We start from the raw sequence: 14,733 nt of genomic DNA, 5'->3' as shown, positions 1-14,733 counted from the left end.
CCTATTAGACGTAGAGGGGAATAGTTTGGGTCTCAAGTCAGGATGAGTGCTCCACCCACCATATAGCGTTTAGCCCAGTGGCTAGTGTAACCACCACCTCCTCCAGCTGAATTTTGAATGGGGTTTAATCCCTAGGGATGCTCAGAGCATGATAGGTGGAGGAGCATTTATCTTCCCCCAGTTCATGGGACACATTGAGGGTTATGTGTGAGAGAGCCTCACACCTAGAAAGGGGCAGCAGGGCACATGCCCAGCTGAAGAAAGTTAGGCAGCTAGGGAATTTTTACCCTGGAAACCTACAGAGTTGGCCAAGGAGTTCTGTGGACCTCAGCAGAACCTAAACCTGGGACTTTGGCACCTCAATACCTTTGTGGATCTGGGACTTTAGGTACCAACATTATTTTGGGTTGTGAGGCACAATCACAGGAGTGTTGTGGCTTGATTAATGCTTAGAAAACACAGATTTTTTGCACAAAAGATATTAGGAATGAATTCTTCAAACTAAGAGGCCAATCTTTAGAGTCTTGGAAAAGCTTTTAAATGGAGTAATTTTGCGCCACACCAGTGTGCCGGTAAGCAGTGGTGTGGGGAGGGAGGCAGGAAGGAAGGTGGTGTTTATATTAAAGGAAATCTTTTGGCCTGCTTCTTGTAGTCTTGAGCTTCTTTACAGAGTGAAGGCCACCTGCTCCCTCACTGTTTGCCTTTAATTTGCTTGAAGTCCAATGGTAAAAGATTAAAGCTTCCTCAACCAGGAACGGATTTTGTGTAGCAAAGGAGTTGGAGTCTGCTGTATAGCAAACAGTCTGTTTTAAATTTGTCACAACAAGCAATTGGAAATCATCCCTAGAGAATCCAAACTAGAATCCAGAAAGCTCAGCTGATGACAGTGTTCATACTAGCAGGTAATTAGAACATAAAAATTACCTAGCTTTCGACTCTCAGCTCTTGATGGGGCCAGGTTTTTAAATTCCAGCTGCATTGCATGCTGTTTCAAGTCAGTTATCAATGTAATCCTTTGCCATAGTGGATGTCACAGCTCAGTTTAATCTTTTCCCTTCCAGTTTGAATCACTTTATTTTAAAGCAAATAACCTGTCAATAACTCTGGTTTCCTAGGTAGCATTTAGTATTACCCCTTTAACCAGTGCTTATTACCGATTACCAGTCAGAACCATATAGTTAACAAAAATACACATTCCAGGCTCAATCTCCAACTTTGCTGAGTTGACAAAGGGAATAGCTGGACTTGGGGGAAATGGCAGCTCTAAGCCACTTTTCTGTTCTCCTGATCGTATGACAACTAGAGGAAGAAACAACCTCAGGCCTCCTTTAACTTAAGCTGCCTGAAATTAATAGTTCAGCCAAGCAAAGATCTGAACAGGCACTACTCAGTCTAACAAACTCCCCACCCTCTGTATCAAAGGTTTGATCAGGCAGTGGGAAGAGCGCCATTTTTGCATCACTTGAGAATGCCCCTGGGTCACGTGGGGATCTGCTACTGCCACTAGAAGGCCTTAGCAGCACCTAGCAGTTGGAACAGAGAGATGAGGATCTGGCCCATTGTCACTATAGGGTTGTCAGGTGTCTAGTTTTCAACCAGAAGACCCAGTCAAAAAGGGACCCAGGCAGCTCCCATCAACACTGCTGACTGGACTGTTAAAAGTCTGGTTGGGGGTGCTGTAGGGCTAAGGCAGGCTAGTCCCTTTCTGTCCTGGCACCATGCTGTGCCCCGGCCCAGAAGCAGCCAGCCAGGCTGGCTCCTACACAGGGCCCCCCACCCCTGGCTCTGCATGCTGCCTGAGCCCCAGCTCTGCACTCCCATTGGCTGGGAACCATGGCCAATGGGAGCTGAAGGGAGTGCCTGCAGGCAAGAGCAGTGCACAGAGCCTCCTGCCGTGCCCCCCGGAGGCAGACTGGCTGGTCACATCTGGGATACAGCACGGTGCCAAGACAGGCAGGGAGCCTGCCTTAGCCCTGCTGACTGGGAGCTGCCTGAGGTAACCCCCTGCCCCAGCTGAGCCCCCCACCCCCCAACTCAAAGCTCCCTCCTGCAACCCAAACCCCTCATCCCTGGCCCGAACCCAGCCTGCTCCCCCAGCCCAGAGCCCATACCCTCTCGCACACTGCAACCTGTAGTCCCCTCCCACATTCTGAATCCTTTTGTTCCCCCCCAGCCTGGAGCCCCTTCCTGCACCCCAAGCCCCTCATCTCCAGCCCCACCCCAGAGCCTACGCTGCAGCTGGAGCCGTGAGCCCTTCCTGCACCCCAACTCCCTACCCTAGCCCAGAGCCCCCTCCCACACCCTGAACCCCTCATTTCTGGCCCCATGCTGGAGCCTACACCCCAAGTTAGAGCCCTCACCCCCTCCTGCCCTAGCCCAGTGAAAATGAGTGAGGGTGGGGGAGAGCAAGCCACCAAGGGAGGGGGAATGTAGTGAGTGGGGGGGAGATCATCTCAGGGAAGGGGTGGGGCTTGAGTATTCAGTTGTGCGATTACAAAGTTGGGAACCCTAGTTGTGCAGGGAAGTACAGTCATTGACTAATGAGTGAAAAATGTCATAGCTAGAGAAAAATTATTGCAAGAAAATGGGGACCAAAAGGGGAAAACAGAGGGTTGGGTTTTATTTGGTTATATTTTATTTTTTAACTTTGTATACAAGTTTTGCTAGAAGCTTGGGGGATATTTAGGCTATTTTGTATGCTCTAAATTAATGGCTTAGTGTCTTTAGTATGCTGGCTGACTTGTTGCTCATTTCGAGGTGAAACACAGAATACTTAAAACTTACAATCATACCAGAACTTCAAGAGATTTTTCCTGGGCTATCAAAGAGGAAGTACTATTAATCTAAGATTAAATTGTTTGAATCTCCAAGGTTACATTCCATCAACAGCTCTTATGTTTGAGCTGGCTCTTTAACTGTCAGCTGTGGTATGCTTTAAAAAGTTATGCTACTTTCTTTAGGGGTTGTACAGAGTTCAGCATTGTGGGAGAAATAATTATGTTTGGTATGTATTTGCATTGATGAGATTGAACTGCTCTCAGAATCAGCAGCATCTCAGGAAAATTATCTGGACATTTCTGGGTAATTTGCTAGCAAAGGACATATTGAATAGAGCTGACTGGGAATTTATTGACAAAGCTTTTTTTGGAGGGGGTCAGAAAAAATGTCAATTCATTGAATCTGAGAGGAATGGTTTGGACAAATTTCTCCACTTGAACATTTTTGGGGAAAAAAATTCAAAGTTGTCAATGTCTTGCTTTGATACTTTCAAAAATGAAAAACAAACTGGTTTTCCAGTTCAAAATTACTTTAAAAATTAACATTTCAAAACGTACTATAATTAGCTTACATGGTTGAACTCAAAATATTTTAAAGTCATCAAAACAACCTTTTGATTGTCTTAAGCCAGGTTTGCTTGGGATTTTAGGTTCATGATTTTTTTTCTAGATTGACTTTTTTGTTCCAATTCAGGACAGGAAAAAATTTCATGGGATGGAAAAACTGTTTTCCCCCTAGCTTTTATACATTTTTTAAATGTTACAAACCAGAACATTGAATGTGTTCTGTGAAGTTCATATTTTGCATGTACAACCCAGCCACTGCAATTTTCCTACTTTCTTCCTGAGTGTGCTTTGTGGTATCACCACAATATCTTTAACATAATGTACAATATAAAACCTAAACCCAATTTCCCCCTACTGTTACTCACACCTTCTTGTGAACTGTTTGAAACAGGCCACTCATTACCACTACAAAAAGTTTTTCCTCCCTTGGTATCCTACTGTTACTTGAATTGTCTCCTTAGTCTGACCTCATTTGGTAAGGCAACTCCCATCTCTTCAAATAGTTATACCTGCTCCTGTATTTTCCACTTCATGCATCTGATGAAGTGGGCGCCCACGAAAGCTTATGCCCAAATAAATTTGTTCATCTCTAAGGTTCCACAAGGACTCCTTGTTGTTTTTGAATATACATTCAGATATACAAGAGAGAGTTTTATTCCTGCTAAAACTGATTCTAAAATTTACCATCCTGAAATGGGAATCCACAGAAACTGCCTGGCTATATTGTGACATTGATTATGCCATTGAGTAGGTACCAGTTTGTGACCAACATTCCCACCTTCCAGAAATGTATTGTATGTTCCCACACAAGCAAAACAAGTCAGACTTCTCAACTCCAAAATATGCTTATTGCAAAATTAGCATATTCAACTTTGCCTGTGTGAAATAAACAGATACATAATATGGGAATTGCCTTCCCCTGACATGGGAGAAAGAGAGAGACATTCCAACCAACATGAAAACATTGAACTTTCTTCTAGCAAAGAATTTCACATTCCAAACATTCCATGTTGTTTGTATGCAATGTTGGGCCTGTTGGGTTTGTACAGGTTAATTCTCAGTGGCCTTAAGGCCAAGATATGCCACTCTGGCAACAAAAGGGGTCTTAAAGTGGGTAGAAGCAGTTTCCTCAGGATTTCTTCTCAATCACTGAAAAGTGGTGTAAAGGGCCCTTTGCCAGTCATACTCTCAGCCCCTTACATGGCAGGGGTACAGCACATGGATTATTCATGGCTTCACAAAGACCAGAGAACTATGAGAAGCAGAGCATAAACTAGGGTGTTCCTCAGGTTACTCTAATGTATACCTGGGGCTGGGAAGACTCCTTCATGTGCACAGAACATGGAGCATAAAAATGATTAAAAGTAGTCTTTGCCCTTCCATTCCTGTCTCAAGTGCAGAAATGGAGGGACTGAGAATCAGGCCCAGGAGTAGTATTTGACAAGTCCTCTTCTCTTAAGGACCAAAATTCAACAAGTATAAGGAACTTCTTGAGGATTCAAAATGGGAAATAAAAGGCCAGATCCCCAGCTGGTGTAAATCTGTGTAGCCCCATTAGAATCTTATGCCAATTTCACTAAGGATCTAGCCCCAAACTTGCAAATGTCACTGTTCCTAAGGAAGCTTATCACTGACTTCAGTGGGAGTGAGATCATGTCCTAATTACTAACTGCCACTGGGTTTATATAGAGGTTGTACATATTTGTGTACTTAGAATGTAGACTTTATTTTCCATAGACCATAGCTGTAGTGAGCTGCCCATAGTATAGGCTGTAAAGAAGTCACTCCATGATTACTAATCTGAGAAGTTCCAAAATTATATTGGATTCATAACACCAAGGTTAACAGTTCATTGGTCCTTAAATATGTATGAAATATACATCACACTGGAATGTGGTATCCATCCATTACCTCTGTTACCATTTCTTGTAACAGTAGCTCTTAACTGGCCATTTCTCAGATTATCTTGGCAAAATGAGTTAGCCCACCTAGAAGAATATTGCTGTAGGCCTGGTTTGCTTTCTGTGTAGATTGCGGACACCAAAATCTGTTTGGTATCTATTGTGCCTTCTATTAAGTATGCACATTCCATTTCTGTAGTACATGAAGCCTTTCTGAGTTTTGGTGTGTTGTTCAAAACTTGGCGTATTTCTAGACACAGCATAAAAGCCAGCACAGTGCTCTGAATTACAGAGCTGACATGTACATAGCTTTCTATGGCAACAAAAATCCTCTAGTGTTGCATGCCTATTTTTATTAGAGCCTTTAGGTGTCTAATGGTCCCCCTTTAGACCTAACAGGATATGAACATTTTTGGATGGCATCATTCTGATTACATACTCTGGTTTGAATAAGTGTTCTTTTTTGATGCTCAAGGGCCAGTTCTGCCCTTACTTACATGGGTGCAGTTGTAATTAGGAATATCAGACTCAACTGTAAGTCTAAAACCAGTGTAACTCCACTGGGCTTGATTTTCCACTTCCTTACACTTGTGCAGAGTAGGTATCATTCCTACTTGGTAGCATTATGCACCTATTTACATTCACTTTGCAGAGGTTTGACTAACTATGCAGGGAGAAAAGTAATGCAGGAAAAAACAGACCTATTGACTTTTGTGGGATTACTCCTGACCTTTTTAACAAGAGGCTGTGGAGCCCGGGCAGGACAAGGGCAGGTTTTGGAGGAGGCTGAGGGTGGAGAGGGTACATATTTACCTTCCAGCCTCACTGAAATTAGTCAGAGAAGATAATGCAGCCCTAGGTTGTATTAGGTTTTTCACATAGCACTCCTTCACAGAGTCCTCCAGTGCCTTAGGGGCAGCCGTGAGCAATGGGAACCAAAATAATGCCGCTCCAAATGCTAGAGAGCCAAGGCAGAGTGGGAATGCATCCAGGGAGCAGAGACAAAAGGTGCTGAACTCTGCACAGGCAGCCACGGCTTCTGTGGAATCTGCCCGTTAGTGGTGACTTCTGCTGCTTATAATGTGGTGGGGCAAACCCTGCCCCTTCTCCCTTGAGGCACAGTGTGAGGGAGGGAATCTCTGAAGGGAGCCTCACCAAGATTCTGCTTACCCTGAGCCTCCTTCCACTGGAGGAGAGTATGGGTACTGTCATTAAAAGGACCGTATAAGGAATGGGAGGGCCTAAAATATTGACCCCTGTTTTGTGATTATCTAGTTACAAAGTCCATATAATGTCTACAGGTGAATTTAAGTTTGCTTGTAGGGGGGTTCTAAAGAAATGTTTCAATGATTTTTTTCCCCTAAAAGTAAACATCCACAGCCCAGCACTCAAGTGCAATACTGCAATATGAAATCAATAAATACAGGTGAAGGGGCAGTAAAAACCAGAATCACTCCAATTTCATATATCCCATTCATATAAGTTGTAAATATAAAAAACTCCCCCAAACACAACCCCATAAGGATGGAGCAGTAATTGAGTGGCCTTTCAGTGACTCAAGTTTTCTTTACAAAAAAATTACAACCAACATCTCCTTCCAAAAATATGTAATCCCAAAACCAAAACTCCTACCCCAAAAAGGGAGAAGTGTCATAGACTATGAAGTTCACTAGGCCAAGGTTCACCAAAGGACTTTGGGGCCTAATTCCCACTTTAGTAGCCCATGTCTAATATTTAGCAAGCATTGAGATCCTCAAAATTCTCACTCAGCTTCTGCTTAACTCTGTGGGTTCCTAAAAAGACCTCAGCACCTACATTTTTGTTGTAAAAAGTTCTGTAGGCACCTGAGTTTCTGTCTCTGGACATGCATTCCATGTCTTAATGTCTCATTAACCAGCATAATCTTCAAACCTGGTGAAGATAGGTGGGACAACACTTGTCTTGCCCACAGGGCCTAATCCAGTAGGTATACTCTGAGCATGCCTAACTCTACACAAAGTGGCTGAAGCAAGGAGAAAGAAAGGCACCCTCCCTTTATCCCAGTAGTTAGGGAACTCCTCTAGTATGTGGGAGACCTGGGTTCAATCTCCCCATTTTCCTCCTGAGGAAAAGGGATTTGAACAGTTGTGCAGCAAGACCACCACCACCACAAACACATGCTTAGACAAACTTACCCCAAGGGTCACATAATCACTCCTTCACCTGGAGAAGTCCCTTATAAAACTCCTATTAGCTGCTCCTGTTCACTAGCTTCTATAATGCATTTCCCCATTAATATCACCATATTACCAGGAGCAGCCAGAAATCAGCATGCACTCGCTGTCATGCTCTGGAGGGGTTTGTTTGGATTGTCTACAGGCAGAGTTGGTTTAAAAAAAACCTATAAAAGCATTCACAGAAATGTTTACGCTATTTTCATTCTGTTTTCCAGTTGTGTGTGTAATGGGGTGCACTCGCCTCTTGTGAGCACCCCCTTGGTCAAATGCATACCTGCTCTCTCTGATGGTCTTCAGAGAGAGAGACAATGTCTTCACCCTCTGGGGGCTTCCTGGCTACAGCTCTCCAGCTGGTCCACTATAGTTCAGCCCCAATCCTCTGGGGTGCCTCACTGTCCAGGCTACTCCCCCAGTGGCTAATGGGGGTGGAAGAGACAACAGGCCCACCCACTACTCCAGGTCCCAGCACAGGGACCCTGTAGATAGCAGCTATTTGCTGTGTCCCTTTATCTAAGTCACATCACTGCTCTATTCCTTGGGCCACTTCCCCACAGCCCCCTGCTATCTTCACCCTTACCTCAGGGCCTTATCCTGATGGAATCCCCACAACCAGTTCAGAACTCCTTCTCATTTTCCCTGGCTGTACTGTCCCATCCAAGGTCCTATAGCTCTGCCAGTCAGCCACACTCCTTCAGCTCTAGCAAGGAACTGAACTCACTATAGCCCTTCAGCTCTTCTTACGCTAGTCTGCTGGGCCCTAATTGGCTATGTCCCACACAGCTGTTCTAGACAGCTTGGAGGAGCCTCTCAACTTCCCTTTTGGGGGGCTTGGTGTGGCAGGGTCCTGAAGACTCCAGCAGGGAGCCTCAGAGGGTCTAATATACCCCATCCCAGTGTGATTTCTTTTTTTCATTTTACAAAGTTTGTTATTGTTTGTCTTTTTTAAAAACTGGTAATTTTTTAATGGATTTTTTAAAACAGAAGGCTTAAATGTGATTTTTTTATTTTTTTAATTTTGGGGAAAAAATCCACCACTGTGTAACTAAGCTGACCAATCAAAACAAGCAATGTACAAACACCAAAAGTGAAGCAAAATATAACTTCACAAAACAACCAGTAGGAGTGGATGGGGAAAGAAGAAGAGGGAACAACTCACATGCAAAACAAGTCAGAGAAAGATACAACATGCTCTATAAGAGGAAGAAGAAAGCAGAGTAACTCAAGAAGTAAGTTATGTATGTCAATATTTATGAAATAGAAAGTTGATTGACAATGCTACAATGAAATATAGCGCATAATTATTTCATTTCTTTAAGTTGCAAGGGTGTGGCTGTTTGAGTGCTTGGTGAAACAGATGTCTTTAACCTGGCCTAGGTGTAGTCTTTGGGAGGATAGATGTCTGAAAAACGTTCAAACCCTATCTCAAACTACTTTTTCCAGTATTTCAGGTTTTGTGAAATTAATTTATATCTGTTTGCTTTTATTTAAAAAAGCCCCTCAGGCCCCAATTTTCAGACGTGGGTGCCTAAAGTTTTGCTAATTGACTTCGGGAGTTGTGGGAGCTCAGCACTCTGAGGAAAATCAGGCAGCAATTCAGCTCTCTGTTTATTTGTTCTTTTTCTTTCCTGAAATAATGGGACTCCTCATGGTAGTAAATTTAAGCAAGTGCATGAGTGTTTGGAGGGTTAAAGTCTAAATATAACATTAGGTGCCTAACTATAGGCATCCAGATTTGAAATTATGAAACAGTGTTTTATGCAGGGGAGAGTTGAAATGCTAGTTTTCTAGCTAAAGGGAAACTTTCCATTTAGAAGAAGCCATGTCTTTTTCTCTCTCCTCAAAAGCTAGTCTGGCACAAATGGGGGCATTATGAGCAATACATCTTATATGTTCTCCCCATACACTCTGTTTTTTGTCCAGTCAACAAACTCAGTGTATGGGTGCCTGTTAGAATCCTGAGTCACCATTGTTTGACAGGGATCAAAATAAGTTTGCCCATCCCAACGTGGCACATCTCCATGCACTGACCATTACACCTACCTAGTCCCAGTGGCAAATTACATGAAGTCTAATGGGCTACAATTGTATTTTGAGTGCAGTCATCTGTAGAAACTGAATATCCAGAACCACTGATTTGTCTTTCTTTTTGAAAACCAAAAGCATTCTGTTCTTGAAATAAAGCTACCTTTAAAAAATATCTCTCCTTTTTAATTAAAATTTAGAAACAAGGATAAAAATATACACTTCCAGTATTCTGTGTAATTCCATTTTATTATTACTGAAGTGATTCACACTCTTAACAGAGGCTTGATTAGCATGGCTTCCTGTACTTTCAGATGACCATTAAATGTTACCGGCTTGCAGCTTCTGTTGCTTGATGGCTCAGATACTACTTAGCTCCTAATAAATCTTTTATATCGAAGAGTTAAACTGTCACATATCACTGCTACTGGCTTCAGTGCTTCCTGTGCTAATGAAAGATGCATTTCTTCTTGTGTCATGTTTTTGGGCTGCCGTTAATCACAAATCACTGTGTACAGAAGTTGGTTTTAAAAAAAATTCTAAGAGTGTATCACAGAGCTGAGAGGAATCATGCTAGTTATCAGAGAAAAGAGAATTTAAACCAGAAACACACTGCAGAAACATGCACATTCTATCAACAGCAGCAAAATTATGCCCCAATCCTGCAATGACCTACTTCCAGACAGACGGCTGGTCCTACAAGGGGTCCCACTCACTTTCTGAGTACTGCTCACCACTGTAAGCGGTTCTTAGTCAGGCCCATAACTAACTCCAATAAAGGGAACTTCTTTTACATGCAGCATAGTTAAGCACACTGCCCTTGAAGGTCTTTAACTACATGATGATAAAATTCTTCAATAAAATGGCCCTAATTTATCCCTTGTGCAATTCCATTGAACCAATTGGAATTAAATCAGGGATGAATTTGGCCCATTATTTTTTGTGCATTGCAAATACATTAAGTCCAATAACGATTTAAGCAATTGCTTTCTAGTTTTTCCAGGATTAGGCTGCATTTAATTTTTCATCCAAAGACATAAAATGTCCTTAGCTGCTTATGTACAGTATACTATATCTTTATAATGAACATCTGAAAAACACTGTGCATGTAGGGAAAATATAAGTATTTGAAAAATGTCCTCTACCTTTAATATTTGGTTTACCCTTTACTATTTTATATTTAGTTTACTCAGACTGAAAAAAAATGTGTTAGGTTAGCACACAGTATGGCCTTAGAAAATGAAAGTATATGAAAGCAATATTAAGTAGTTCTGACGCCTCCAGAATTCCTTTGGAGAGCTCCTGGAGGGTGGACATGAGATTAGTAGCTCCCCTGTTCTTCAAGAGGATGCAGGCAATCGTCCACTCTCAACTGTGAGCCCACCCTAAGCCCTCCCTAACCATTTTTGGCACCGAGCTCTAACAACACTGCTCACTCACAACATCCACGACAGATCTGGCAAGATACTGGCTCTCAGTGAGAAAAAGAAACTCTGTATAACCCTGAGAGAAACTTGAAAGGAAACAGAAGGCTAAATCCCTTCACTTACTATGAAACTTGTTTACTCCATTATGATTGTGAAACTCCCCTGCGCTACCCAGATTCTTGATGCAGTAACTTTAGCAACATTTGCATACCTACTCATTCCATAAACCACTGAGATAGAACCGTAGCCAATACAATAACACAAAGACTATAAAACAGTCAATGCAAAGCTTCAGGTGTCTCATTTCATGATGTTGGTTATGCAGCATGTCAAATTTCACTGTCATTTTTAAAAGAATCTTATCAGGTGTATATTAATCTGTTCCTTCTGGATGCACAACTTAATTGTCAAAGAGATGCTCAAGTAAACTGTAGTTCTGGAGTTTATAAATGCCTAGAGCTGTCTTCATCATTGGTGCCTCTGCATGACTGTTCTGCAGAAATGTTTTTGGTAATTACTAATGTGCAGGCAATTGAATATTATGACCAATTACACCACACTGTTGTTAGTACTAATAATATCACAGTAGAGCCCAGAAATCTAGTCAAGACTGAGGCTGTAATGTGCTAGGGGCTGTACAAACACATAGTCAAAGACAGCCGCTACCCCTAAGAGGCTTAAAAAAATATTTTTGAAGAGAAAAGCTAAAATAGACTCAAATACTGTACTATTTTATCCAAGCAGCAGTATGGGTGGGGAAAAGATGGCACTACACAATGATATGTGGGCAATATTTGTGCCATCTGCTCTCCACCATGTAACTTTTTCTCTTTAACTATGTGGAGAAAACAGATAAGTTTATATGTTCTTTGTTTATTTTTATTTCAAATTAAGACTCTCTGTAAGTTCATAGATCTGTTAAAAGTTCACAGAAGCTGCTCTAGGCCTGATTCTCATCTTTCTTAAGCCCTTTCTTCACAACTGGCATTTGGTATCTCACACCAAGCATAAAGACAAATGGAATTGGAGCTTGAGAAATTGTGGAATCTATTTGGTCAGTTGGTTGGATTCATAATAAAAGGAAGACTAATGGCTAATAGAGTCCCCCACAACTGCTGTGTACCGAGACAAAGTGTAGTTCAGCAGAAACAGCAGCAACTTACTTCTGTGAGGTATTTTGGTGACTCTATTAACTACTCTGTATCTTGGTTTCAGTGTATACAAAAATGGGGAAGTTACTTACTATTTGTACAATACTTTTAAAGACATAAAGCTTTATTGACAATATATGCTAAGCAGAATTACTTAGGAATGCTAGCTGACTTTGAGGATGTAGTGATGATTTCTCCTATATCCATCAACCATACATTAAATGTGAGCCTGAAAATAGAACCCTTTATGTCTAGGTCACCAGTTCAGTTGTAGCATATATAGTGAGAAACAGCTGTTACCTTCTGTCTCAGTGTCTATTCCCATGGAAAAACGGGAATCCCTCTTTCTGATAATATGAAGCCCAAGTTTCTAGCTTTGAATTGAAAGGTACCAGGCCTTAATGCTGAAATGTAGGTATTTTCATAGGATGATTCCAGCAAACCCCCAGCCATAAGAAGAAATAAGATGTATCATGACATTTTATTTCATTGGTGACTTTTGCTGAACAACTGTGTAGAATCAGACATGACATTGACATCAGTACCAAAGGCATTATCAACGTGATTATACTAACTGGAGAATTAAGTGATCATTAGCATTTGTCAAAAAAATGTCACTAGACTTCTGTTACTTCAATATTAACATAATGAAGAGATTGTGTTTGCTTTCTTTGGCAATGTCAAGCATCTGGGATGCACTCACTGTTTTTAAGATTAGTAAAGCAACTAATCTTAAAAACAAAGATGTTTGATTTTAAGAACAGGTGATTCTTGTTTATTTGAAGGGAACCATATGTTATTTTTCAGCAAATGGGTATTTACTTGTACTTTTGAGATGAGATTAAGTAAAAACCACAGGCTCATTCATCCCAAAAGTGAAATGTGGTTTGCCTGTGTTAAAGCAGGATTTTGAATTGGACACAGACAAATTAAGACTAATGTGACTGGAAAATTTATTGCTCAAGTTCATCATGGTGTAATTCCATTTGCAAAAGCTAGAGATTAATTTGGACCACATTTAATACTGGAGAGAGGAAAGGGCCCTTAAATGTAGCATAAATTATAATAACTGTAAATATAATATTTTTTGACATTTTAAACCTTGCCAGATGATATGGCTGGACCTATTCTGGCATGGTTGTCTCCAGCCAGATATTTGGTGCACTCTGGAATCAAAAAGGAATCAACAAGGTCATATTGATTATTTGTTTACATGCAGTCTGAAATACAAGAGGTAAACCACCCTAAAACTGGATAATATATAGTGCGTGCATCTTATATGTGTATCCTGGGATGGAAATACCCATAGTTCTGGCGCACACGCATCACCTGCTGCACTGCAAAGTCTCTGCATGAGCTGATGGAGTTCCTAGCTATATTATCACTGGTGGACAAAAGGTTAATCGTGCTTGCTGCCTTCAACATCCATAGGGATAACAGCCCAGACAGCTGGCTACTCTGTCTTGCCCTAGTGTTTCAAGGATCACATTGTAGAGGGAATAATTTGTCGCCCATAAAACAAGCTGTCAAGGTTCCTTCCCCACTCTGAACTCTAGGGTACAGACGTGGGGACCTGCATGAAAAACCCCCTATGCTTATTTTTACCAGCTTAGGTTAAAACTTCCCCAAGGTACAAACTATTTTACCTTTTGCCCCTGGACTTTATTGCTGCCACCACCAAGCATCTAACAAATATATAACAGGGAAAGAGCCCGCTTAGAAACGTCTTTCCCCCAAAAATCCTCCCAAACCCTACACCCCCTTTGCTGGGGAAGGCTTGATAAAAATCCTCACCAATTTGCATAGGTGAACACAGACCCAAACCCTTGGATCTTAAGAACAATGAAAAAGCAATCAGGTTCTTAAAAGAAGAATTTTAATTGAAGAAAACGTAAAAGAATCACCTCTGTAATCAGGATGGTAAATACCTTACAGGGTAATCAGATTCAAAACACAGAGAATCCTTCTAGGCAAAATCTTAAGTTACAAAAAGACACAAGAACAGGAATATACATTCTATTCAGCACAACTTATTTTATCAGCCATTTAAACAAAACAGAATCTAACGCATATCTAACTAGATTGCTTATTAGCCCTTTACAGGAGTTCTGACCTGCATTCCTGCTCTAGTCCCGGCAAAGAAAAAACACACAGACAGAGAGAACCCTTTGTCCCCCACCCCTCAGCTTTGAAAGTATCTTGTCTCCTCATTGGTCATTTTGGTCAGGTGCCAGCGAGGTTATCTTTACCTTCTTAACCCTTTACAGGTGAAAGGGTTTTTTTCTCTGCCAGGAGGGATTTAAAGGTGGTTAGCCTTCCCTTTATATTTATGACACAAGTTCTGATTTGAGATGACAAAATGAGACTTCATTTACAGTCAGCTGTGCTAATGTCCAAATATGATCATGCATCTTCTGGGCTCCTCCTTTCTTAAGTGTTTTGATCAGCAGTGTGATGTAAACAATTGCATTTCAATAACTGGGCATCTCCATCAATATTTTACTGAGATGAACAGGGCAATTCAAATGAAGCTGTGATTTTTGGAGTTCAAGATGGCATATTGAAAGAGGTGATGGTGTACCCTGCTGCTGCAGCCCATCTTCACCACCCTAGTATCTTCCCCCATTCTCCATTGAAGCCTTCTGGTGTTTGGGTTGTGACTAGTAAATTGG

General features: G+C 41.5%; 1 long non-coding RNA gene across 1 annotated transcript in view; it reads left to right on the top strand.

Moving 5' to 3' along the window:
- Nucleotides 1-1,919: 1,919 nt before the first annotated feature.
- LOC311517458 overlaps nt 1,920-14,733 on the top strand; it is a 51,648-nt gene continuing 38,834 nt past the window's right edge. The window contains exons 1-2 of the long non-coding RNA XR_014710702.1: nt 1,920-1,996; nt 8,509-8,687. This is a non-coding gene — a long non-coding RNA (uncharacterized lncRNA). The remainder of the gene's footprint in view (nt 1,997-8,508; nt 8,688-14,733) is intronic.

The sequence above is a fragment of the Lepidochelys olivacea genome, assembly GCF_965140295.1.
Source record: "Lepidochelys olivacea isolate rLepOli2 genome assembly, chromosome: 3".
Lineage (NCBI taxonomy): Eukaryota > Metazoa > Chordata > Testudines > Cheloniidae > Lepidochelys > Lepidochelys olivacea.
This window is presented reverse-complemented; position numbering and strand designations above follow the sequence as displayed.